We start from the raw sequence: 27,034 nt of genomic DNA, 5'->3' as shown, positions 1-27,034 counted from the left end.
AAATCACTGAAACTGAAGTTACCCCAGCAGACATAGATGAAACATGAGATTGCTAATATAGGTCTCATAGCCACAAGATGTTTTGGAGGCCAAAACTATAAATGGGTTCAAATTCACAAGGACAACATTGGCAGTGAGTAGTAGAATTTTTTTCATAGAAATCGACAATATGTGGAGTACAGAAGTTGTGACGACATATGAAGAAGATCGCTTTGTCCATGCTCCTTTCTTAAATTTTCCATAATCATCAGCTACTTGCCAATGCTAGAGATGCAGTGGCTACCTATACATAATGTTAGTTTGACAGTGGCTGACTAGTCTTACGTTGTAGTTCTGTGTTTATATCATGATGCTTTCTTACAGAGGGTGCTCAGCAAAATCTTTGTTATATGCACTCAGTTCACAGTGGTAAAACCTGCCATTGTGGAAATACATTTTATTTTGAGTTTCAAAGGGTATTTGTATTCCAAAGAAAGAGAGACAGTCCTACATCATTTTAAACCTGTAAATGGGAGTCCAGCATAAGGACCCTCATATGTATATAAACCAGTTTAGGTCTTCCCCAGGTTATTAAGTCTGCGTGTTTCCACTGCTTCAGAGATGTCTGAGGCAAACCCATTGCACGAGACAGATGCCAAATTTTGACTTTGCAGAGGGGGACATTTTCACAAGGAATCAGACTACAATTCAAGGGATATGTTGGGTTTTGGTTTTTTTTTTTTCCTGAAGAACACATTTCAATGCCTTTCAACATAGTTACAACATTGTTAGTCATAATCCAGCTCTATAAAAACAGGATTACTGGTCCATAAAAATTGTCAGCCTTGGATGTTCTGTGATCAGTAAGTGTCCTTATTATTAAAAGTAACCGAAGTTTCCAGAAGTCCACAGATTTTGCAAGCAACACAGAACAGTTAGCATTATTACTGCTGTTAACAATGTACCACTATAGACAGAAAGTACCAATACTATATGCAGTTACCAGGCTGTACTGTCAGAGCTGTCAGCAGTTAAAATCAAATTAGATTTGACAATCAGGATTTCAACTGCAAAGTGATCTTTGGCAATTAATGCAATTAACAGTATGAAACACAGAGAACAATATACTAGTACCATGGACATATTATTTGTTCAGATGAATCATTTTCACATTGCTGTTTAATTGATGTGACTTTTGCTTCAGATACACTACAATTACCATGTCATGTCAGAGTAGACAGAAGGTAAAATTGGCTAAATTACTGTCATCTTTTTTTAAGGACAAAAGTTTAATTAACAGTTATAAAACCTTCCTGCTCAATAATGTGAAGAGCTATACACAAATGTTGATCATCTATATCTAAAACTCTGTTTCAACATAGAAATACCAATGCTGCCAAACAACATGCAATATATACAGAATATTGTCACCAGCCTACTTCTAGAGAGTAAAACTTCACAGAATTGGCAAGGCTAACCCTGTTGGAGAAAGAAAATTTTCTAAAAGAGAAGTAAATTCAACAGCACTTATGATTCAGGAAGATGGAAGCCGAAATCTAGTGTACTTGTATAAGCCCAATTACAAAGACAAACTAAAAGTTGTTGCCATTTCATTTCTTAATTAGCACCAACTCCCATATCTCCATAACACATTCTTCTTATTTCCTCAAGAAAGAGACAACACAAAGTGCTGCCTAAATCATATGAAGAAACTAAGTTAAGATATGCTTCCACAAGGGTCTTCAGCAAATGACTGTCAAAATACCATGTTTGCGGTCACAGTAACATCTGCTCCACAAATCATCACAGGGAGTAAGTCAGTCGCTGCCACAAAGCACTAAATATCTATGGTTCAAACCGAAGGACGTACCTCTGGGAGACCCAGGATTTTATCATGAGAGAGGGCCAGGAGATAGCATGATCAAATGCAATTAATCAGTTCTGACTAAGATAGAGCCTTTTGCTAGACAAAGATCATGTGCAAGAGTTGGCAGTCTATCAGGAATTCAAACTCCATCAAAGTGCCGTTTTATTATAAGCCTGTTGGCACACCGACACATGTAGTCACAGAGACACTGTATGTACTTCTAACCCATGAACCATTCCAGAAGTTGTGCTTAGTCCTTTGATAACTATCAAAATTAGGACTTTAAAAAAATGACTGGAATGAGAGACAAAACAACAAAGAACAATTAACCAAGAAAACTCCTCTGCTGTTCCTTATATTTTATCTGGGGGAAAAAAAAAAAAAAAAAAAAAAAAGGAAATCTGAAAACAGAATGGAAAGTTCTTCTGAAAGAACAGACTCCAGTGTTGCTATTTCAGTGGTTCTTGAAAAGCATAAATCCTTTTAGAAATCATGGATAGAAAGCAACACATGCCAAAAAAGTTACCTTTATTTCCTCCCCCGCCCTGCCCCCACCTTTTCTTCAGTTACTTTGAATGGTATATAGAACATAGAAGATGTTACCAAAAAGCCAGCAAATCAGATCCAATAAATACATAAGTATCTTTCTTGACCAGAAGCTGTGAACACTCTAGCGATTTTTCATTAACTTTCAGAGAATACACAAGTATTTATTCCAAACCCAAGTGCACTATAGAAAGTAAGAATCTTTTCAACCTGGATTAACAGGGATATTTTCAGAAATCCAGGGATTTGTGTTGCTTTGGAAGTGTACATATGTGGGCTTGAGAGTCTAAACAGATACCAAACTGCATCAACACTGACTTAAGAGAACACCGACGTTTTAAAATAGGGCAGTATTAATTTCACAAAGCCCTGAATTCCACAGTGCTTCCCTTTCTAGACGTAATTCTGCATACTACTACAGCATACCATTGCTCTGCATGGGCCATCTAGATGGCCTTCACTGGCTTCAAATTACTATGAACAGGAAAAGTGAAATTAGTTATTCAAGCAGCTTCTTTCTTAAAAGCTCTGTGTTTTTGAGTGACATTGTTCCCACAGCCAGGCTGTCCCCTAGTGCCCCTTCACAAAAACTGATCACTCAGTCCCCACCACAGTCCACAATCTGTCCTCGTTTCATGCAGCAGGAGTGCACGCTTTGCTAGAGGCTGCACTGGAGCAACTTACAGATGAATCTTAAATTCCTTGCAATAGTCATTCTTTATCTCAGCCCTCCATGTTGCCATCCTGTTCCACTCAGTGCAAAGACCCTTTCTGTGCGCCCAGCTAGTTCCACATATTGGCGATGATAATTTTAAACTGGCCAAGAATCCCTCCCGAGTCTCTGTTCTGATGGTAAATTTCATTTAAAGATAAAATATGTTGCTGGTCTGAGTGAACAGGTAAGAAAAGAGCACTTTAAAGCTATTTTGAACTATATGAATTAAAGCAAGGAATAGTTCAGGTGAAGCAGGATAGCAAGAGATGGATGGCATAAAATGGTTGATAGCTGGGAGACAATTAGTAACTCCAGTCTAATGATGCATTCCAGAAAGCAAAAATTAAAAGATAAAAAAATTCAGTAGCTTAAAAACAAACAACACCAAACTATTTCTAATTTTCCAGAAAGACTGGGGTTTTGCAGCAGCAGCAAGACGAAATACCCTACAGGAATTGGAGAGCCAAAATTCTAAATCGACTTTCCTCAATGTTGTCAGAAGCTGATTTTCATCTCTTCATTTTGCTGATAAAGAAAGGTTAGAAATGCCTATTGTTTTCCACCCACAGCTTGGAAAACAAGGCAATTTGAGACTCTGAACTCAGTGATTTTTCTTCCTATACTGAATGATCTATAAGTTTCATTACTCTATGATCTTTGATTCCTCCGGCAGAAGTTCTGTTACATAAAATAAGCCTCTTAGAAACTGAAACAAAACCAGACATGCACAGAATTCCAAGCAAACAAAACCATCTCAACTCAAAGCCTTATTTCAGTTTATCTACTTAACTGTGCTCTGCCTGTAGAGCTACTACCCATTGCTGATTTGCCAGTAGGTGCTATATTCATTCAATTGGTTCATTCTTAAGAGCAAGTTTTTTCTTAAAAAAAAATAAAATAAAACGACCAAGAAAAAAACCACCCCAAACTCCTCACAATGAAGAACCAAACAGTCCAAACACCTGCCTCTGGCAGCATAAGCCATTTTCTTTTAACTGGCTGACATGCTCAAAGCTGTTTTTTCTGCTCCTCTTATGTTTGATTTCTCGCTACACTGGAGGACAGGCATAATGATGTAACTTACTGAAGATGAAGGTAAAAAGAACTTCAGTATTTTTTGAAAAAGAAAAGCTGCAAAATAGGCTTCTAGTTCATAAATTTTCATAGAGAGATTATGAAGAACAGATCCCATTGCCCCTTTTAACAGATTAGCTCCATCAGAATGTATTTGCTGTCATTATTGAAGTGAGAAAAAAAAATGGAAATATTGAAGAGAAAAAAATTGGAAATATTTAACAATTCAAGATGAGCTGTTTATTACCAATGGATTTTAATTCACTGTGGTCTCATTCACAAATTGCTGTCGTGATTAGTAAAGTAGCTAATTTGTTATTCTTTTCAGCTGTTGCTCTCTGGGGACAAATGAAAGAATTCAGTAGTTATAAACGTGTACAAGGGTAAAAATAGCAAAACTATCTAGTGAACTGCAGTAGCACAGATAAGCAGTGATTGCTCCTAAACTGGTTTTGATTTCATGGCCTTTGTCAGGTGTACTGACCAAGTCAGAGAAGAGTTGCTTTTAAAGTAAAGTATGAGAAGGCAAAAATATTGAGGAGGAAGTGTTCCCAGTTCTCAGATTATAATTTTAGACAGATTTCCATTAAACAGAAAAACTTCTACAGAAACAGAAGTTTTGCTAGAACAGGAAGACAAGTTGAAGTAAGCACATTACAGGTTTTGGAGTTCTGTTTAAAGTACAGTATGCTGAAAGATAAAGACTGACAGGACAAGTGGCAATGAGCACAAATTGAAACGGAGGAGATTCCATCTGAATATGAGGAAATACTTTATTTTGAGGGTGACAGAACATTGGAACAGGCTGCCCAGAGAGGATGTGGAGTCTCCTTCTCTGAAGATATTCAAAACCTGCCTGGACATGATTTTGTGCAACCTGCTGTAGGTGAAGCTGCCTTAACAGAAGATTTGACTACATGATCTCCAGAGGCCCCTTCCAACCCTGACCATTCTGTGATTCAGTGAAAACCAAATTTTGCCTCTTTCCTTTTTCTTATTTCTGTATATCTTTTTTTATATACTGATTTTATTCGCCTTTGGCCCCCCAATTTGCCCACTGAATACAGGGGAAAAGGAGGTTAAAGAGTGAAAACATGCATAATCTAAAACATCAGAAGTTTTTGAGGTTTTTTTAAAGGCAAAATTTAAACAAGACTTCTTGTATTAAAATACAGATTTTAATTCCAAATATTCAAGTGTCCATCTGCAAAACAAAAAGGCCCAAATCAACCAAGTTTCAAATTACTGGCTTTAACATTGCACTGAATTGATAAAGCAATATCTGTATTGCAGAAATACCGATCTAGTATCAAATGTTGTTGCAGCTATTACTCTGATAAAATACCATTTTTAAATGTTAGTGACCATGAGAAAGTACTTGAGTTTGAGACTATATATTTCCCATTACAAAAGATGACAGAAATATTTTATCAAAAATAACACATGAAACATTCTATGCAATAAGCCTTAATTAAACTGTTCTGTTTCTTCAACAGTCATAAAAATGGATCAGTGGAACGATGTTATTCCCAGTATTTTTTCATGAAAGAAAAGTAATTAATGCACCTTTATAAAACCACTCTACTTAGCCCCACATGCAATAATGGAGCTGGCAGAGAAATTCATGCTCGGTGCCGTGGCCCTGGGGGTACTGCCGGCACTGTCGGTCCCTGCGCATTCCCCTGAGCCTCCTCTCACCCTGCCATCAGCCCAGGACCACATTTTAGCCCTCAGGGCTGTCAGTCCCTGGCCCAGTGACGCTGCAGGATTGCCTGATCCTGGTCCTGTCTCCTACACTCTGGCTCACAGAATGGATTTCCTTTAAAGACCCTGGACCTTCGCTGAGGACAACTTTGTTCCCAGCGCTGCCTTGGCTTTGCCTCCTGCTGCTTCTGACCAGATCCTGGCCATGGCTCATCAACTCACCTGATCAATGGTGACAGGACCCCATTTCCAGCACAGCCTTGCTTGGGTGCTGCAGTTCTGCACCCTGTCCATGATGGCCCTACCAGTGTTTGTGGGTACCCTCAGTGCCCAGCTCATCCTCCCTGGTGGAGCAGCCCTGCTCTTGCTATTCCCAAGTACTCAGTTCTCCGTAATAATATATATTATATATTTAACTATTATGTGAACAGTGGACTAAAAGCAAAAATTCTTGGTCATTAAAAGTTGTTGATGTACTTATAACTGATTTCTATTAGGTCTCTCAAAGTGCTAAGTGTTTAGGAACAACAGGATAAAGATGACTATTACATTTTCTTCTAGCTGATATATAGGAAAGAAGAAGGAACCAGAACACAGATGAAGTAAATTAGAATTCCGTCCCTGAATTCAGTTTGATCATGAATTCTTCATAGAACTTTTTATCAAGCTTATAGTTAGCTCCCAGTTTTAGCTGAAGCTGAAATCAATTGAATTTATGTTTCAGTAGTTCTTACCTAAAGGTGGTATTCCCCTGGTCCTCCCCTCAATCACTTGAGAAACTTCCATTTTAACCCTATTATTATTATATTTTCAGAAGGCAGTAAAAATGCCAATAATCAGTCAGAACAATTTACAGTTATAACACCAATTCCAACCCTCTAATTAAAAAAAAGAAATTGATTTTGCTGTCTATCACTTTATCCAGACTTGACATGTTCACTGTGAATATACTGCTCTCTTTATTTCTGTAAAATAGGAATGGCCAGAAAAATCTCTTTATAACCGTGTTTAAACACTAACATCACTAAATGGTTTTAAATGCTTGCTTCCATCTTTAAATTTTTAATTATTTGAATCTGAAGAAAATAATTTGAAGTCCAGTGAAGTAGACTCTCCTGGTGTTACCTTCTATTGAAATAAGGTATAGATTAATAGATATTTTACATTATTTGTTAAATTTAATAAAATGCAGTTATGCAAAGAAGATACTGGTAAAGTATTGCATTGCTATATTGTGAAGCACATGCATTATTCAACTTACCTTTGGAAAATTAATTCACAATATAGCACACTGTTGAAGATATATGATAAAATAGCAAAGGTAACATTTTCAAAGGATAGCCTCTAATGTTACACAGACATTCCTGTCACAACAGTCAGTTATATACTCATATGTTCGCTTACAGAAATGCAATCAGTCTTACAGCTAATTAGAAAAAAATGCCCACTTCAAAATTTTACTTGAAGAAATGCAAAAATATTACAGCTTTTCTCTCTAGCTACAAACAGGAGCTAGTTGGATTCCCTGAACACAAATAGGATACTTAAGCAACCAGCCAGCCCTTTACGCAAAAGAAATCCAGGTACGGCTAGAAATAGGGGCTTCCCTGTTTATTTAACCAATGATCATACATATAAACAATTTCCATGTGCAAATAGCGTGCATGTATGCCCGGTGCAAGCAGTTCATGGTTCACAGAGACAAAGTAATCTTTTGTAAAGTGAGAGCAGCTAACTGAAGAAGTACCCAAACCAAGTCCAACTGCAGACAGCTGGGCAAGGCAGTGCCAGTGAAGGACAGAATGAGCAAATGGACAAGTTCATCAAGAGACACTGTAAGACCAGCATACTTAGCACTTTGGAGCAGAGGACAAACCTCACAGCAGTGGAAACTGAGCTGTTAAAGCTGCTCCACTGGAAGACTGTCAGGTACCTGTTGAACATTAAAGACAAACCCCCAGAGCTTATCTTTCTTCCATTTTTTTTAAAGTAACTTCCTTATTTGTCTACCACTCTATTACTTAATGAAAGAGAAGGACAAGAGACAAAAAGATGAAGCTATACATGAAGTGATGCCAAACACAGTTGTGAAACTGGAAAAAATGAGTTTCTTCACAGTCTTCAACTGAAATGTTAATAGGTATTGCAACATACCACATTTGCATCCATAAACTGATAGTATGTCTCAAACTCTCCATTTCACGACTCTTCAAAGCAAATTCTGTTTCCTGCTATAAGGGGAACTGTAATCAAGCCTTTTGTACCCGCTTCTACCAGATAGTCCCTACACTTCACATACTTGTGCTGCTGCATCCCTCTGTCCCACAACCCAGCATGTCGGGTAGTGCCAGCTGACCTGCCTGCAGCCTGTGAACCCGTGCAGGCAGGTGAGCCGAGTGCTGCGCTGCAGCTGTCAGCATGTTGATGAAGTGAGTTCTAGACTGAAAGTAATCCGATAAAAGGAGTATTTCTCAACTGTACATTTAGGCTCTGGGTTTTTACCTATCTCTGGAGGACATGCAAATGCCTAGTATGAATACACAGCGATCCATAATAGGTCTGGCTTCCCAAATGGTCAGGTGCTTGTCTCTCACGTGGCCATTGACACACAAAAAGGCGGAAAGTCTGCATTTACCAAGTGTGTTACGGTTTAATTTTTTCAAAGCAGGAAGCACTTAAACTTCAAACTCAGTTCTGGTCACCAGTGCCATGAAGAAAGAGGGGTGCTTCAAAAGTTGGAGAGTGTAAATTTGTATCTGTTGCACTATTTACATCTTTTTCAGGGCAACCTCTACCATTAAACAAAATGAACTAATCAGATGCCCTTTACATGTTCACTTTGGATAAATTAATGATAGGGAGCAAATCTTTCAAAAATTAACTAATTACAGAGATGGATTCAGTAGATTTATAAAGGCTGGAAAGCAGTCTGGTGTGAAAAGACCTCAGGGTGCTGGCTGACAGGCAGTTGAACATGAGCCAACAGTGTGCCAAGGCGGCCAAGAAGGCCAAGAGCATCCTGGCTGGTATCAGAAACAGCGTGGACAGCAGGACAAGGGAAGTGACTGTCCTCCTGTGCCTGGCACTGGTGAGGCCGCACCTCAAACACTGTGTTCAGTTTTGGGCCCCTCACTGCAAGAAAAACATGGAGGTGCTGGAGTGTGTCCAGAGAAGGGCCACGAAGCTGCTCAAGGGTCTAGAGCACGGGTCTTATCAGGAGCAGCTGAGGGAACTGGGGCTCTTTAGTCTGGAGGGGAGGAGGTTCAGCAGGGACCTTATCGCTCTCTACGACTACCTGAAAAGAGACTTGTAGGCAGGTGGTGGTAGGTCTCTTCTCCCAGATAACCAGTGACAGGACAAGAGGAGAAGGCCTGAAGTTATGCCAGGGAAGGTTTAGATTGGATATTATGAAAAAATTCTTCACTGAAAGGTTTGTCAAACATTGGAACAGGCTGCCCAGGGGGGTGGTGGGATCACCATCCCTCGAAGTGTTTAAAAAAAGCATAGATGCAGTGTTTAGGGATATGGTTTAGTGATGGACTTGGCAGTCCTGCTTTAATGGTTGGACTTGATGATCTCAAAGGTCTTTTTCAACCTAAATGATTCTATAAATCTCAAATTCACTAAATTTCAATTTAATGTTCACAAGATCATCCATTTTGGTAATTTACAACCTTATGTTGGATTTTTTTCTAATTTAGGAATCTAACAAGCTACAAAACAAGAACAAAGACTGGTAATATGATGTGGTATTCTTAAAACCAAAAATATATCCTCCAGTATTTGTCTTATGATCTTCTGTCTTTAAACATATTATGTTTAAATCTCATCCCTAGGTTTTCTGTTTTGACCATCAAATTGTGAGTTACAGAGCAAAAAACAGTTAATTCTCTTAAAACTGTCTACATCCTTTTTATCTGTGTAAGACTACAGTAAAGGATAATTACCATCAGATGTGCAGGGTCTGTTTCATTTTTTATTCTGGTTTAAGAACTTCGATCTATTAATAAACCAACAGAGCAACAACCCATTTCATGTAAGATGCTATCTAGTTCACTCCGCAGTAACACCAATTGTAACACTTATTTCCAAAATTTCCATAAAAGCTGGGATGTGAGTCATGCCACGCAGGACATATCAATAATACATATAGTACTGTGAAAATGAATAATATAGGATGGTTTCAGAAGGTAATGCTTGGGAGAAGCCCATAATGCATTCAACAGCCACGTGTAGTTCTACAGCTGAAATCTCTTCCAAATACCCGTGATGCATGAATTTATCGCTCTCCACACAGACTGAGTTGGTTTTTTTATTAACTCATGTATACATGTTCTCCTATAAATAACTCATCTACTTAAAAAATTTACTTGATATTATTACCTGTGACAGTGATACCACTATTTTACATGCTGCCTAAAGAAATATTTTCATTCACTTGAAATGTAATATATTTATTGGAAAGTACCCTATCTATAAAGCATAAAAAGGAAGGTTGTTTTGTGGGTGTTTTTGGTAATACATTAACTTCTGAAACATGGCTACAACCTCTACTGAAATTCAGTATTGAACACTTCACTAATAAATACAAAAGTAAAATCGTCTTAATTTTAAAAGTCAGCAAAAAAAGAAACTGAGAAGAAAATTGCTCCATTGCCAAAGCAATCTATAGGCAAGTACCTTTTAATGAACAAATATAACTTCTAATACGTGGAGTATATTTTAAGATCTTTTCAACTGTGAAGTATAATCATCTTGGGGGGGCATGCCTCATTATTTCTTGGCATTCAACGCTGACAAAATGAAATATCTCCTGCAATTCTGAAACTGTTTTGGCAGGTGCGGAAAAATGATTGAAAACTTAAGTTACACAACCTTCAAGAGCAAATGATGAGTTATCGCTACTGTACTTCACTGTATTGCGCAGTACAGAAATCAAGCAATTAAGTGTAAGGAAATATTCATTATAATTCTCAAGTAATTTATATATGGAGTATTTTTTTCAGAAAGTCAAAGCTCAGTTTGGTACTTTGATCATAAATCTTTTTCATATTTTCTCCATGCTTTCAGTTGCCTAGAAATTTTTCAGGTATATTCCAATATAAAATAGTATCTAATGTTATACTTTTGTTGGAAGTATCAGTGATGTGAAGGAAAAGTACACTCTTTTTCAGCCAAATCTATCATATTTTTTGTAACTAAAGAGGAGTTAACATGCTGTTGGTAATACACAAAGCAGTTTCTCCCACATCCTTTACAACCTTCTTTCACAGGTGAATGGCAGAAAACAAAACTGTTTGATTTAGGTGGAAAAACAACTAATCTGTTTCAGTGACTATGAATCATGCTATTCCATGGTTTTATTTGGTGCAGAAGATACCTTATTTTCTGAATTTTCACATTTCTTAGAAACATTTAAAGCTTTCAACATTTTGCATCTTATAAGATACACCATAACTATTTTTCATTACCCAATTCTGTCTTAGATTCCACAATGGAGACTTCTTCTGGATAAAGCACGGAAAAAGCCTTACAGAAGCTATTGTTTTCTCCTGATCCATGCAAAGTCTTTTTTCCACCAATTAAAGGGAAAAAAGGAAAAAAAAAAAACCAAACCCAGAGTTTCTTATTGCTACATTTTAGGTGATAAAAGTAGAGGAAAGAGATGGAAGGCAAATGGAAAGGAAGAAAAGGAAGGAATGGTTCACCTGGAAATGCAACTTAACCAACTAAAATGTAGTAAATGTTAGACTCAACTTTAGTTTAGGATCAGTGCTGAATGCCTTTTATGTGGTAGGATAATATAAATCAGGGGTCCTCAAACTACAGCCCGCGGGCCAGATACAACCCCCCAGGGTCCTCAATCTGGTCCCCAGTATTTACAGAACCCACCCCCCCACCCCCCCCCCGGTGGTTGGGAGGGAAACCAAGCAGCCGCAGATGACTGCCTGCCACTTCATCTGCGCACCAGCCCCCTGGTTAAAAAGTTTGAGGACCCCTGATATAAACCATATTGTGTGCCTGTATTCTATCACACAGATACTTCCCTGCACAAAACATGCAGCATAAAATAAGAAGCCTGATCATAACAAGTAGTCCTAATTCTTATTCTTCTAGATGGAATACATATACTGGAAAATACACTTCAAATGATTTTTTTAATGTCATTTGTGGGTTGAAAACACTTATTCTTGAAGTTTCTGATGACAGAAAGGAATCTAGTTTTAAAGCTGCTTTGTAAGCATTATTTGAGGTCTAGGACACAAGGTGATCCAAACAGCAGCAAGTGATTCTTGGGAAACAGCAAAGTAGCTTAGACTCATTTATTCAAAAGTCCTTCAGAAGAGGTAAAAATTTACACTACTCCTCCTCCATTACTCCTAGTTTCTTGCAACCTGAGCTAGCTTTTCCAGTTTATAAGCAATGTGCCCAGTTTAAAGTATGTATCACTCTCCACCAATTTTGGAGAGTCCTTCACCTCACTCATTCTTTGATATTTTCACCAAGTCCCTATCTTAAGCTCAGAGGAAGCTCACTTCTTTTCACTGTTATACTGCACAGCTTTAACCCCCTCCTATATTCTCCTCAGTACCTGGCAAACATTCAGAGCACATAACAGTGATACAGAGTAGCATCTTTCTTCATTGATATGCTGCTGAGACTGAAAGAAAATTTGCAAAGAACTCTGATAAGACCTTCACCTAAAAACTTTCAGGGTCTAGTACAAAGAGCTGACTTACTACCCACATTTACAATTCCTCTCATGCATACACTGCTCATGGAGCTTGGTGTCTGTATATAGAAAAGTATTTGTAGGCTGTATATATATTAATCTTCTAGTAGTTGTTTCCCTGGCATGCCATGTCCTTCCATGGTAAAAAGTGCAAAATGAGGCACTCGGAGGAAAACATGCATTTTAGGAGAAGGAGAGTAAAACATGAAGCTACTGCCACAATTTTATTTCAGATGTAAAAATTGCTAGGTTTTGGAAATGTTAAATTACCATTGTACTTTTTTCAGATCTTAGGGTTGGGATGAAAGAAAAATGTCAGAATGCATTCCTCAGTTCACTAACAGAAGAAAACAAAAAGATCACCATGCAATCTTTCCATCTTCTCATACACAAAGTCTTAAACCGATGCTCTCATTTTAAAAAATAGTTAACGAGTTCCCACTTTTCCTTCTTCCCAGCTTGCCCATCCCATTGATGGCATTTAAACAGTTCTATATAATTTCCTGTCTACATCTACTACAACTCCATTTCTGCTGTCAGTCTTGTCCAATACAAATTATTTCATCCTTTCCAAAGGCCAACAGACCAGGCATCCTCACCTCACTATGCCCCATCTCATTTATATCCAGATTTTCTTGCTATTGATTTTGTATTCTATGTGAGCTAGCATTGCAACAGCTTCTTTCAGAATATCCTTGCTCCTTAACAAGAACTGAACGCTAAATGAAATGCAACTCTTGCAGGGCTGAAATTATCACAGGAGATTATTTTATGCTGCTTGCTATGATCTGAAGAAACATGAATAAAAAAGGAAAAAGATGCCCCTTTTTTAAAGTGTTTAAATTCGTTGTAATATGAAAAATGTTCCAAGGTCAGCTTTATTACATTATATTGGTACCAATACTGTTGTATATGACATTAGTACATAGTCTGTGTACAGGGCAAGTCTTACAGCACATCCTTTTTGCGCATTGTGACTCTTCAAATACAGTAGAGTATAACATCTGTCATAATAAGAAAATTAACGTTCTGTAACAGATGATTAGGCAATGAGACCAGATTTCTTGGTAACAGGAAATATCCTTATACTATTCACATTAGCTTTAAAAGGAATGGAATTTTTTTAAAAATGGAATTTGGATGTTAAAGTATTCATTAAATAGCATTTAAAATTATGGTAGGTTACAATAGATCTCAATCAATGTGGACATCTTTAAAAAATTCTTTCAACCTTTGACTAAAGTCTTTTCAACAGGAATAAAACCATAAAACAAGTAATTATTATTATCATATTCCTTCTGCTTACTTAAAGTAGAATAGTATCTCTATTCTCATTTGTCACCAGTGATAAATTCATCACCTTCAGAATTATCTTCTGTCCTCCATGAAAGTCTGAATTAATTTCTACTCAGGAATTAGTTTAGCCATGTTTCACGTCATATTTTGTTGCTTGCTGTTTTTTATGTGAACAGTTCTTTGTTATGTGTAAAAGCCATTTCTAATAGTAGATTCCCGTGTACTTTCTTTCCCAACGGAAAGGCTGCACAGCTTGTTCAAACTAGGAAAGCCCGCAGGTGTCACAAAGCGACAGCTGCCAGTAGGAGGCGCACTCTTTCCCTCATCCGACTTTCCAGGGGCTCTCAAAGGGTTCACTTCTGGAAAAGGAGCTACCGGCCTGACCTGCCAAGCCCTGGCAAGCTGCGCTGCTCCATAGTTAATCTACTCTGTCATCATTAGCACTGATAAGGATTGAAGTGGCTGAGCTTTCAGAGGAAAAAGTAACAGTGAGTGGGAAGGAATTCATTGTGCTTCCTTCAGATATGTAGATACCTAATAAACAAAGGAAACCAAATCCTGTCCATGGTGGTCATTGAAGATAGCCTAACAATCCTGTTTCTCCTGAATACTTACATTTCTGCAATATATATCATAGAGTTTAACTGTATCCTAAAGTATCGTCAAAGCTGGAAAATTCAAGCAGATACTTTTCTTTGTGACCTCTGATAGGTTAACCTTGGCTGGCTGCCAGACACTCACCCAGCTGCCCCCTCACTGCCCCTCCTCAAGAGGACAGGGAGAGAAAATAAGATTTTAAAAAAAAAAAGTTCGTGGTTCTTTGGGAGATCTCTGACCAGTTAGGGGGGTGGGCTAAACAGACTAGACTTGAGGAAAGTAATTTTAACTTATTGCCAGTCAAAATAGAGTACGATTGCGAGAAGGGAAAAAAAAAAGAAAAAAAAAAAGACAACAAGCAAATACACCTTTCTTTCTCCCACACGGGCCTTCCTCCCAGGCTCACCTTCACTCCTGACTCCTCTTCCTTCCAAGGGTACACGGGGTGGGGAATGGGGGACGCTCACAGCAGCTCCTCTCTGCCCCCCTTCCTCCTCAGCTGTGCCCAGCTCCGGCTGGGCCCTTCCCAGGGGCCGCAGGGAACCACCCGCCCGCCGGGGGCTGCCCCGGGCCCGCGGGGGCGTCTGTGCGGGGGCGCCCGGAGCCCCCTGCCCCCTCCCGCTCCCCCCTCGGGGCTGGCCGGGCTGTTTCTCACCCCGTTGCCCTCAGCCCTGGCTGCCGGGCACCGTCTTGCCCTTTCTCAGCCCGGCTTTCCCCGAGGCGCCCGCCCGTGGCTGCGGGGCTCAGCTGTGCCCTGCGCTGGGGCCGGTGGAGCCGGCTGGAACCGGCTGGGACCGGCTGTGCCCGGCACGGGGCAGCCCCGGCACCGCCTCACAGGGCTGCCCCCTTCCCCTCTGCACCCCGCCGTGTAAAACCAACATGACCAAAATGAAAAGCAGAATGAAGCAGCATAATTCCCGCTAAATAACAACTTCTTATTATTTACATTTAAATTCTGTAGATGTAAAATGAAGTTCCCTAATTGCCAGTGAGATGAAAACTTCAGGAAACAGACATTAAGCTTTCTGTGCCCCTGGGTTATTTATCAGAGGGCAATAGCCACACTAAGTAAGAACGAAAGAACAATTTCTTAGCATAAAGGTTCTTTTTTTTTAAAAAAAAAAAAAGACTAGATTTTGTCTGTGGTGCAACCTTACCAGTTGATTTCATTGACCAAAACCCCGTGCAACATAAGCAAACCCTGAAAGACCCAAAGAACTCGAATTAAATAAATAGAACCCCTGCTTTTGTGTAATGATGACTTCCTTCATGCACATAAAGCTGGAAACCAAATCGTACGGGCATCTATGAAAACACTTCAGGTTTATGCTGTTAAGGGGAGACCTTTTAAAGTCAAATGAATTACTATGTATGGTTGGGAATTTTTGGTGTTAGGTATAACCTAGCGTATGACATTGCATTGGGATGTAAATTTTTAATTTTTTTTTTTAAGAGAAGCAAAATTAAATGGTTCTGTGTTTCCTAAAAATATTGATATTTTGAAAGCCGAATCAGACACAGTTGCTTCCTGTTTTCGGAGAAAGCCACAAAAGACCAGGACTCAGCAGGACACCCGGGGCTCTCAGGTCACCCACCTGAAACACAGCGCTCCCGCCTCAGCACCTGCTGCTCTTCTCCAACTACTGTGCATTGATATTTTCAACAAGCCTTCCATCTTGTCTTGATATCAATACTTCCAAGGTTTTCAAAGTATTTTGTAATACTAAAAGAAGGTAAATTCAACATCTATTTACCTTCCCAGCTATGTATAGTATGCTTATTACTGTGCCTCAAGGCATAATGTTTAAATGTGTCTGTGTACCTTAAAATGAACATTGGAATGAAATGTGTTTTCAGAATAACAGTTTCAGTGATCAACTCAAAGAAGACACAAACGTTAGCAGAAAAGGCTGGAGAATTTCTGGTGTTTCTTCATGTATTTTGATACCTTTGGAAAAAGGCAGTCTTCAGAGCTACCTCTTGAAAACCAAACTCCACCTACCTCTGTAATACTCAGACTACAAAGTCACCACAGAGCCACTGAATAACTTCTAAGCTTTTGGAGTTCTTTGGTTTTAATTATTTCTATACATGCACCCGTATCCACAAATCTATATACAGAGTCATACCTACTGTTCCTATAGATTGGGATGTTAAATCCCCTATATGCAGTAGACCCAATGTACTGGATCTATACCACTGCAAATTGCACATAACTTGCCTTTTAAAGGGATGTACAGTAGAAAAAGTTGTTAAATTTGAGCCGGTATAATGATACCCTGCATTCATAATGATAAATAGAAATTAAGAGTCAGTAACAGATCTCAATTTCTATTAGAGTGGTACATAACTGAGAGATTATTTTCATTAAATACACTGGAAGAAATATATTAATAAATTTCAAAACAGAATGTATCAATAAAATAGGATAAACCCAAAATCACACATATCCATTAAGCTAGAGGTCACAAAGAGCAGGATTTACTTAACAGTATGGCAGGAAAAGGGATCTCTCTGGTCTGTTCTATTGATTACAAATCCACATTGTCAAAGTACTTGAGCTACTTCCCTTTATTTTTCCTATTTAAGCTGCTTTAGGACCTTAGTCTTAATTATAAACTTTAGTTTATTCTTGTTAAATTCAGGCTTTTTGCTTACTGTATGTCTTACCTTATGCTCAAGATATGAAAAGAGAGCAATCATTTTGCCCCTTTTCCATCATTTTTCTAGACTTGGTAATTTAAGTCTCAACTGGAAAGGAAGAGTTTCTGTTTACCTGATCATCATCTTTACAAGTTCATCTCTCCTGAATATAGGGACAGTAACACCTTACTTAGACAGGCATGTAAGCATTTTCTATCTCTACTTCTATCTGCTGATAAAACTCCTTTTAAAAGAATGTGATTGCTTCTAATTTCAAAAAGCAGGACTTGCATTTTTTCCCCTACTTCATTACGCTTCAATTCTTCGAAGCCTCAACATCATCACTTTTCAAAACCACTTTTCTAGCCAAAATGTCTCAAATTTTCATGTCAGCATTTCTTCACACTCCTTGTTTTGGAGACAAAGTCATCAAATTTAATATTAATTAACTCTTAAATAAGGAACAATTAAATAACTATTCTTAAATAAGGAAGATATTAACTTCTTTCCAGATAAGTATTTCTTCTTTAAGCATATCATAGTGCCTCACCTCTAACCACTTCAATCAATTTTATACCATTATGGAATTATCCATTTTTTCCTAATTGTTTTCTATGGTGCATCGTAACAAGTGTGCTGCTGAAGTAGAGAAATGAATCTCTAGTATTTCCTTTTAGATCTCAGAAAAGAAGTCAACCTCATGTAAATCCTTGCAATGTTTAACCTGAAATAGGAATTATACCAAGCTGTCCTCCAAGACTTCATTACATTGCTCCCAGTTATATGTGACATTTTTGTTTATGTTCATATTTAGGGAAGTTTTAAAGATTGTAAATATATGAAACAGGCCTTTCTAAACAGTTTGTAACTGATACTTTGTTCCTGTATTCCTTAAAATTTTGTCACAGAAAGACACTAAACACTATTAAATAGAAATGAAAATGTTTTCATATTGAGTATCTGCTAATTTCTAGGAGAGCTAGTTACCTTCAGTTCTTTTATAGTTGGATACAAACTCCTTTCAAGGCCTTAAAAACCTTCTCATGAATGTGGTTGTTATGTAAAGGAAATTATCAAATTCTAGTCTAGCTTAACCAAAAATGCTTAATAACATGCACTGATTTCAGTCTGTAAGTTAACTTCAAAAGTGTCACTTAGAAGCATATTTGGACTTGGCTAAGGACCATCCTGAGTATTGCATTAAAGCTTGGCACAGCCACAAGGGGCACAGAAAAGAGTAAAAAAGCTGCAGAGGTAATAGATAATTTGTAGCAATATGTATCCATTTGGATTCCCTTAGAAGTTTCCCAGTTGAGGGTCAAACCACTGAGTTCAAAAACACCACCACTTAATTTGGAAGATGAAAGTAAACAACTGTAAGTTGATGGATCAAAGCAGTGTTGTCTTCAGTCACTTTTGCTTTTCATCCTTGTTATTATTTACAGATCTTGCTGAACAGCAAAAAGCATTCTCAGGTTTTTTTGTAAAAGCCAGCATTAAAATACTTTCCGTTAGAATTAGAGCTAAATAAATATTTTCAAAGTAAGCCAAAATAAACTAACCTGTGTCCAGAAGTAATTACTTCCTAAAATACGCATGAATTTTGCTGATATTTCTCAATTCTGGGCAAAGGAATAAATAAGCTTTGACATAATATTGAGTGAAAAAAATATTATTGCTCAAAAATAATAAAAAAATATTTTAACAAGGAACAGGTATGTTATTAACACTTCTTTTAACACTGGTCACACCATTACCAGAGAATCCCAGAAAATAAGGATAGTTCCTTAAATTAGAAAAAAAGGCAAAACAAAATTTCACTTCATTGCAGAGAAGTGGCTTACCCACTTGTTTTTTATTTTAAACATTTCAGTCAAATGTCGATACTCAGTTGTGAAATGGCCTAGCAAAATATCCAGAGCATAAAGCACTAAAATCATCAACTTAGCAAAAGACAACTTGTAAACCACTTAAAACAGCATTTCAGGTTTTCTAATGGCTATCTTTTACAATGTACACTGAAAGTAACACAATGGGTTTAGATGGTGAGACCTTTTTGCTTGTTTACATCCCATAGTCTCACAAGTACTTGGAAGTCAAGAAGTGAAGAAATCATTGAACAACACCAGAGCCAGCAGTCGGAGAATGTAGCATTTGCAGGACTGATACAGGAGATCCCAGAACAGCATTATAAATATGTCAATACAAAAATGCACTCACAGTTTAAAACAAACAAAAAATCCCTAATGAATAACCACCCAGAAAAACAGGCATTGAATCTGCACTTGCCAGTTTTGGGAGATGTTTAAAATGAGATCAAGATCTAATTTACCCTCACCTCTGCCAACACCAACCCCAACCAAGATTTGGAAAAACTGAAATTACTTTTATCAATAATAGAGAAGTACAGCTAATCTCTGTCTGTCTGTGAAGAGTCCACTGTAAAATAATGTATACAATTCAAGTGCAAATGTTATTATGAGTCATAAATCATTGTAAAATAACACAAAAGGCATGAATTTTGAATAAGTGAAGACAAATACTTGACTTGAATAAAATGAAATGTGATATTTACCACCACTGAGCGTTCAGCTTGGAAGTATGCAATTATTTCTTTATCATAATAAATTACCTTTCTAGTAGATAATTACAAGCTTGTTCATATAGATGAAACAGTGGGGAAAAAAAACCCAAAAAAAACAAACCAGCAAAAATCAACCCAAACAGCAGCAGTGCACAGAAATTCCATAGCTGAAGCAATGGAGACTATAACAGGACACAAAATTCATCTGTCTTAACTGACTGCCTGTAGTATCTGCAAAATATCACCTTCTTGACAGAGAGTTAACTACAGCAGAGAATGTAAAGACATTTCTCTGTCATGGACTTGGTACATTAAGAAAATATTTGGATCTCAAGCAGCTTCCTAGAAATCATGCACATCATCTGCCTCACTTTTAAAAGGGAACTGAATATTGTCCTGTTTTCAGCTGGGATGGAGTCAACTTTTTTCTCAGTGGCTAGTGCAGGGCTGTGTTTTGGTGTGGGAACAGTGTTGTTGGGGACCTTCTGGTTTCTCAGGCCTTGCAGGTGGGAGGGCTGGAGGGACACAGGAAATTGGGAGAGGACACAGCCAGGACATCTGACTGGAACTAGCCAAAGAGGTATTCCATACCATGGGATGCCATGCTCGGTATATAAAGGGGTGGGGGGCACAGTTTTGGCCAGGGCTGCAAATCATTGCTTGGGGACTGGCTGGGCATCGGTCAGTGGGTGGTGAGCAGTTGTATTGTGCATCACTTGTTTTCTTTCCTTCTTTCTCTTTGGATTTCATTCCTCTCCCTTTCTCCCTCCTTTTCATTGTAACTGGTATTGTTATCATTAATATTGTTCTGGTTTTATTTTATTTTAGTTATTAAACTGTTCTTATCTCAACCCTTGAATTTTTAATTCCTTTCCAATTCTCCTCCCCACCCATCTGAGGTAGGAGGGAGTGAGCGAGTGGCTGCGTGGTACTGAATTATCGGCTGGGGTTAAACCACAATATCTATCACCAAATAACGCCTGGAGTTGTGAACACTGCAGTGATTGCAAAGGGTCTTGTTATTTCAAATATTTCCTGTGTTCATAAAAATCTTCCTTAGTATCCCAATGTACCTTTAACAAATAAGTGGGTCCAAATCACTTTCTCCTATATGTAGATTTTACTGCTGCTTTTATATAACCACAGCTTTTCTAAGCTGTTTGAAAAACTTGTGAAGTTGGGTCTGCATTTGATTTTAGGGCTTAGGCATTTATAACAATTTTACAGCTTTTACACAGTCACTGATCCATTGCAGCCAACTATCCTCTGTATGTTGCAATTGCATATTGAAATGAAATGTGTGGAGATGACCATCTTCAGTTGTATTGCCTCTTGTTCACTGTGTGAACAGCATTGTTTTCAGTCTTTTATTCTTATGATTACATACCGATCCCAATAATCAAAAATAAGGTCAGTTGATATGGATGAGTATGTGTCTACTGATGAAAGAGAAATGTCATTAATCTTTGTTTTAAAGACAAAGTCTTCATTTTTGTTGTCATTATACATCTGCAACTTTCAGTATTAATGAATGCATTATATAAATGTAGACCACACTGAACACTTAGCTTGCTTTTTTTTTTTTTTTTAACATGCCTGACATTTCAGAATCATATTGAAAGATACACATCTGCCAGAAATAATGGGCATAACTCAGATCTAGCAAAGGACTAAAAGCAGAAATCACAGAATACAAAACTAAAACGTAATGAAGGAAAGAATCCCTGAAAGCAGGGATGTATCAGAGGCATACTTTATTTTTATTTTCTTCATTTTTCTCATTGCAATTCTTTACAGAGATAATTTTTGCATCTTAAACCCCCCAAAAAACAGTTGCCCTAACAAAATTACAGTCAATCTGTGTATTTCTGGAATATGCACTCACTGATATTTTAATTAGATTTAGTAGAATTGGGATTTTTCCACTCTATCCACCTGATTGTCATCTATAACCTCTCCACATCACATTGGTAATGTTGGCTAATAACACACAACAAAAACTGATTTATGATTAAATCTTTTCTGCACTTTTTAAAATAGATAAACTTTTAAAATAGTGTTGTGGTTGCGTTTTGGGGGTGGTGATTATTTTTGTGGGTTTTGTTTTGTTTGTGTGAGTGAGATATATTGCTAATACGTAGCAGAGATCATTCAATGCCTTACTTCTGACTGGCATTTCTGAAGAAACAATCTCATTGCAATTTATTTGGGAAGAAGCATAAAAGTAATAAATAATTTTAACATCCTTTCATATTTTATATATATATATATATATGCATTCATATATGTACATTTCTCTTTTCCTACCATCATTTTTCAATTAAACTTGGTGCTCCTATTTGTAGAAATAGATCCTTAGCATTTATCACAATTGGACCCTAAGTACTAGGGATGATCAGCTTTTATTTTGGATACAATTCCCCCCACCCACATCCCACAGGAAGGTTTTTGGCTATTTCAGAAATACACACAGAAGATTTCACATTATCAAAGTACCTTAGTTGTACCACAGCATTTCTCAAGTGGTGTCAGTATCAGGAATAACATTGATATTTATGAGGGGGAACAACTGTTTAGATAAATAATTAAGAGGAACCTTGTAAGGAATAAGAGGGAAGTACTTTTTTTCATACTGCACAGTGCTCCCTGTCCTAGAAAACAATCTTAATAAAAAAGCAAACAATGTGACATGAATTTTGATATTTCTGTGTAGCTTTTTTTGAAAAAGTAACATGAGCAAGACTAAAAAGCTACCTTGTAGATGTTGATGCAAGTTTCTGATGCAACCTTTATGTAAGTATGTCTGCCATTGTAGTTATGAAAAAAATCTTGTGACTTTTTCTGAAAGAATAAGCGAGAAATTTCATTTCACAAATGTATTCTTATATGCTTTCATTATTCATAACCATCATATACAGCAAGAATGGAAGCTACCCATAAATGGGATTTCACTGATACACAATTAGTATTAAAAGACAAAAATACTGACATATTTTTTACAGTTTATTTCACCACTGCTTTTTCACACACTTGAACCAATCCATTCTACTTATGGCAAATGCATTTCTCTATAATCTCTCTGATAACTACACAAACTTCTCTGATAGTATGAATCATTGCAATGAGTCACTAGGCATTTTTATGCCAAAATAAACACTTTCAAAGTATCAGAATAACGTCATTCTGTCCATGTGAATTCTACCACTGTAATTTTATTGTGTCATTAAATGAGACCTACTGGATGCTACTGGTATTTTTTTTTATGTTCCACTGTTGTGTTTCCTCTCTCTCACATTTTAAAAACTTCTGTATTTAAATGGATCAGAGCATACCAGATGGTTCATGCTGCATTGTACCTTTCAGGTCAATAGAAATAATAATTAACAAACAAACAAACAAACAAACAACTACTACAGTAAATTAAGTTTTATCAAATTTCGTCAGCAGGAAAAAAAAAAATCTCTGGCGGGTATAGGAATGGGTAAAAACGGACTAAAAAGCCATCAAAAGTTCTGGGGAGATGTATTAGTGGGAAAAATGAAGCTGAAATGCTCTGACATGTATAAATATCACAGTATCTCACATGGTTCCGCAGTTTGCTACCTGATAGGTACTAAATTATGTGATGTTTTACACAGTTGTGTAATAAATTGCATGGATGCTTTGAAAAGTTTAAGTAGCAACAGAAAATCATTGAACAGACTGCCAGCTTCAGGAACAGATGGCAGGACATTTTGAAAACTCTGAATTAATGAACTATTTAAACCAGGGTGACTTAGAATCACGTTACAGATAGTAAAAAAAGATGGAAGTAACTTTTTGTGTCTTTTTTCTCAGCTAAGTAGAGTTCAACTTAGAACACTGGACTGCTTTGAAAAGCACATGTTGCAAGGCAGTATTACCTGTGGTTTCAGGTTGCCTTATTGCAAGACAAATTTATAAGGTAAGGATAGAATTCAGGTTTTGAAGTTTTATAGATATGCAAAAAGCAAGCAAGGTACAGCATATAAGGCTCTGGAACCAGAAGTCTGTCATCAAAAAATATGAAGAAAAATAAAATCTTTGGTTGCAGATATGACTTGAAAAGAGTTTTACATTTCACTGCCTAAAAGGCAAAGATAGTGTCTGTAAAAGTAATATCTTGAGGGGAAAAAAATATATATCTCATATTTAAAATGCTATTTAAATAGAAAATGCCCATATAACCCCAACACCACTTGTTACCAATTACAAAATTCAGTGAAAAAGAGACAAAAGAGATGCATTCATTAAACGTAAAACTATAAGACTGGAAGTGAATTTCAGATGTCAACATGTTTACTGGGTAAGGCAAGGGAGGACAAGTGAGCTGTCTTGATAGACTTTGATCTCCACTAAAGAGGATTCCAGCCAGCTTCTAGATAATGTGAATGAATGTTCATTATTATCACACTTAGAAAGTTTTTCCTAATGTCAAAATATTTTTTTTTCCGTTGAAATTTGAGTTCCTTGTTTCTTGGTTTGTTACCAGTAGACATGAACAATGCTGATCATTATTTCTTCTGCTCCAGCAGCTCTCAGTCTGTTGCTATGCACCAACATGCTGTGACTGTGAGCACACATTCAGGCAGCCAGTCACACCAGCAATGGAAATATTAATTCCACACCTACAAATCAAACCATCCTTAAGATATCCAACTTCCAGCGTTTTTTGGCTTCAGACTAAAAAGTGCCATTCCCCCAACTTTTTCTTAGCAGCTGTTAGTTTGTAAAAATCATTCTCACTGTGTTCATCTGTATGGTCTCCAATTTGCTTTAAACTGTTTGAAGTGTGATGCTCTGTTTCATATAAATTTTACAGCCTAATTTGCCTGCATTCTCCAGCAATCTGTTGTACTCCAATTTCCGCAGTTTATGCGGCCCAAAGAAATTCTCTTTCTGTGCAAGGCAAGAATTTAATAGTAAATGAACTAAAAAACAGTCCAATCAATTAACGATGACTACTCCAGATTTTATTATTATTATGAAGAAAAGACTTCTGTAACATAAAAAATTCTCCAGAATTATAACACAATCAAACTTAGTATACAGACACTTGCTTGCATTCTATCTCTTAGTCCTTGATATTAACCTCATCCTTCCCTGGTCTTCTTGGGATTATGTGAACAGGTGAGTGGTTGCTCTCTCCTCACTCTATGACCCTCTTGGGATTATTTTTGTATGACTTCTAACATGCTTACACCTCGATTTCTTCACTGATCCACAATTCTGTATTACATCCAAATGTATGCAACAAGCATGTTTTACATACACATGTTCTTGATATTGATTACAACATAAAATAATACCTTAAAACACTTGTTCTTTGTTCTATGTTCCCTCTTTGATTCCCAAAACTCTTTTTTCCAAGGCTGCATTACTTAAGGGATCAGTAATGGTGTGCTGGTGAGCTCTCCACAGCCTTGGGGACTCAGGTATCACCCTGTGTCTTTATCTGGGTGCTCCTGTTATCGTCTTATGCCTGTACTCCTTTATCTTGCCTTTTTATTCACGAGTCTTAGAAAGGGCATTTTGTATGGAGTAACTACTTGTTCCTACTGTTTATTAGCTACAGAAATATAACTATATTATTAACAGTAGATGTTGCATCACATGATCACATAATGCTAAACTAAACCTGAACAGATTTGGTAGCAGCTCTCGGATAATTATATAATTGCTAGCATAGTTAAACTGAATTTCAGGCAAACCTAAAGCAAATTCCAGGCAAAGCAAAACTGCAAGTCCTAGTTTGCAGACCTTGCAGATTTAACATAAAAGCCTGTGACCAGCTATTAGCAACGGTAATCCTTACTGTCTACATGATACCCCAACTAAAATATTACCACAAATAGGAAAAGTCAAATAATCCTCTCTCATCTATGTTGTATGTGATGACTGTCTTACTACATTCAAGAATACAGTTGCATATTACTCGTACTCACTGCTTATCACATTTAAAGATACAAATTGCCACTCATAAAAACAAATAAAGCCCACACATTCTTGGTCAGTAATTACTCTGTACTCTGTAACGGCTCCAAGAATGTTTTAACCAGTAACAATTTAAATTATTTCCTCTCAAGTACACAACTCATAAGCGACTAGAAAGGAATGATATTAGATTTAAGCAAGATCTACAGAAGGAAAAATCAAATCACACACTGACTGCAATGATGCTCTCATATAAAAAGATGGAATGAAATTCTGGCATAGTTTTCAGTAAAGCCAGAATTTCCTGCCAAGCACTTTTACAATTCTCATTAAAACCTCCTTTAAGCAGAGATTCTTACCATCGCGGTAAAAAAACCCCAAACATTCCCCATCCCCTGCTGAAAGCAAAAATCCCACCTGAGACCTGTTTACACACTTACTTATCTTCTCCTATATGCCAAAATACACACATGTGAATTTCAGATTATCTTGTATCTGATCATTAGGGTGAAAACAAAAAGGATGAACACTGTATGATTTCTTTAAAGATACTTTATATTTAACTTCATTAACTGAGATTCAAATTGTACTATCCACTTACCAAAAATTTAAGGGGTAAATAGTTGGCTATATTACTCAGTTGCTGAACTGAATGTTGAACACAGTATCCTGCATTTGCATTACACAAGGATGCATGGTTGGTATTGTTGGTTAGTGTTGGGTTTATTTTTTTTTTTTATTCTGGAATGAATTTTGCTCTCTATTGAGTGAATTTAGCTCATAGAAGTACTCTAATAAAGAAGCAAAGTGTTTGCTTGCCACATTTCTTTCCTCCTGAAGTTAAACACCAGATCTGACAGCTGGAGGTCAGAAAGGAATTTTTCTTTCAGATGCAATTTGTAAAGACGTGTGATTTTTACCATCCTTTGTATTTAACAAATCTTCTGGCAGTGCAAAATTGTGGTGCATCAGGTACATTCACGATGCCTTCAGCCCTTGGTGCTTCCTTTCTATAGCACATAATACCCATTACTTTTGCTCTTTTACTGTAGAACTTTGGTTAAAAAAACCCCAGTAATATCATTGGAGAGTGTTTTATGTTCTCTGATGGTGTGTGAGTGACCTAGCAACTTCTTTAAATTAAACTTTTAGTATGTGTCTGCTGATGATTGCACTGAAGTCCATTTTGTTATTACCTTTTCATTATTATTTACAGCTACTTTGGGCCTGATTTATATTTATTCCATATATTTATTTATTTTTCCAACATACTGGCCAGCATCCTTAAGGTGACTTAGACATCATTTCAAGCCTACGTGCATTACTACATGAGTATAGATGGGC

At 37.2% G+C, this 27,034-nt stretch overlaps 1 protein-coding gene across 6 annotated transcripts in view; it reads right to left on the bottom strand.

Moving 5' to 3' along the window:
• Window positions 1-15,223, bottom strand: part of CDH18 (cadherin 18) — a 378,826-nt gene extending 363,603 nt beyond the window's left edge. For all 6 annotated transcript variants that reach the window (XM_037381369.1, XM_037381368.1, XM_037381373.1 and 3 more), the window contains exon 1: window positions 14,918-15,223. The gene's annotated coding sequence lies outside the window, so the exon portion shown is untranslated. The remainder of the gene's footprint in view (window positions 1-14,917) is intronic.
• Between the last annotated feature and the right edge of the window lie 11,811 nt (window positions 15,224-27,034).

Source organism: Falco rusticolus, chromosome 3, assembly GCF_015220075.1.
Source record: "Falco rusticolus isolate bFalRus1 chromosome 3, bFalRus1.pri, whole genome shotgun sequence".
Lineage (NCBI taxonomy): Eukaryota > Metazoa > Chordata > Aves > Falconiformes > Falconidae > Falco > Falco rusticolus.
Note: the sequence above shows the minus strand (reverse complement) of the source record. Positions and strands in the feature narration are given on the sequence as shown.